The sequence below is a fragment of the Lynx rufus genome, unplaced genomic scaffold (assembly GCF_022079265.1).
Source record: "Lynx rufus isolate CCGP_SWC_20201006 ecotype Redwood Valley unplaced genomic scaffold, mLynRuf1.p SCAF_18, whole genome shotgun sequence".
Lineage (NCBI taxonomy): Eukaryota > Metazoa > Chordata > Mammalia > Carnivora > Felidae > Lynx > Lynx rufus.
In genome coordinates, this window is record NW_025814832.1 from 20,402,682 (window position 1) to 20,403,820 (window position 1,139).

At 40.1% G+C, this 1,139-nt stretch overlaps 1 non-coding gene across 1 annotated transcript; it reads right to left on the minus strand.

Moving 5' to 3' along the window:
- Positions 1–758: 758 nt before the first annotated feature.
- Positions 759–863, minus strand: LOC124513699 (U6 spliceosomal RNA). Its single transcript, XR_006962518.1, has one exon. It is a non-coding gene; the product is annotated as a U6 spliceosomal RNA (small nuclear RNA).
- Between the last annotated feature and the right edge of the window lie 276 nt (positions 864–1,139).

The window sequence follows — 1,139 nt, forward strand, 5'->3', positions numbered from 1 at the left end:
TCCTATTCAGGAGCATGGAATCTTTTTTCCATTTTTTTGTGTCTTCTTCAATTTCTGTCATAAGCTTTCTATAGTTTTCAGTGTATAGATTTTTCACCTCTTTGGTTAGATTTATTCCTAGGTATTTTATGGTGTTTGGTGCAACTGTAAGTGGGATTGATTCCCTGATTTCTCTTTCTGTCGCTTCATTGTTGGTGTATAGGAATGCAACTGATTTCTGTACGTTGATTTTATATCCTGCAACTTTGCTGAATTCATGAATCAATTGTAGCAGTTTTTTGGTGGAATCTTTTGGGTTTTCCATATAGAGTATGATGTCATCTGTAAAGAGTGAAAGTTTGACCTCCTCCTGGACGATCTGGATGCCTTTTATTTCTTTGTGTCGTCTGATTGCAGAGGCTAAGACTTCCAATACTATGCTGAGTAACAGTGGCGAGAATGGACATCGCTGTCTTGTTCCTGACCTTAGGGGGAAAGTTCTCAGTTTTTCCCCATTGAGGATATTAGCGTTGGGTCGTTCATATATGGCTCTTATGATCTCGAGGTATGCTCCTTCTATCCCTACTTTCTTGAGGGTTTTTATAAAGAAAGGATGCTGTATTTTGTCAAATGCTTTCTCTGCATCTATTGAGAGGATCATATGGTTCTTGAACTTTCTTTTATTGATGTGATGAGTCACGTTAATTGTTTGGCGGATATTGAACCAGCCCTGCATCCCAGGTATAAATCCCGCTTGGTCGTGGTGAATAATATTTTAAAAAAATATGGAACGCCTCACGAATTTGTGTGTCATCCTTGTGCAGGGGCCATGCTACTGTTCTGTGTATCGTTCCAATGTTAGTATATGTACTGCCGTAGGGAGCCACCACCACCCCCTATATTAAAAGTTTTACTGTATGCCATACCAAAGCATCACCTTGCTAATATGTTGTCCATGGCGAATCTGCAAAAACATAAGGAAAGTAGATGGAATCTCCCTCATTCAAGAACAGTAAAATCATCTCATCAGCTCCCTGCCCTGGGAGTGAACACTCAGAAAAGTCACTGCAAGCTGTATTAGGTAAAAGAGAGATCAGACCTACATGCCCCCCATCAAACAGAAGATTGGCCATGATCCCTTGTGGTCAGAGAAAAAACAA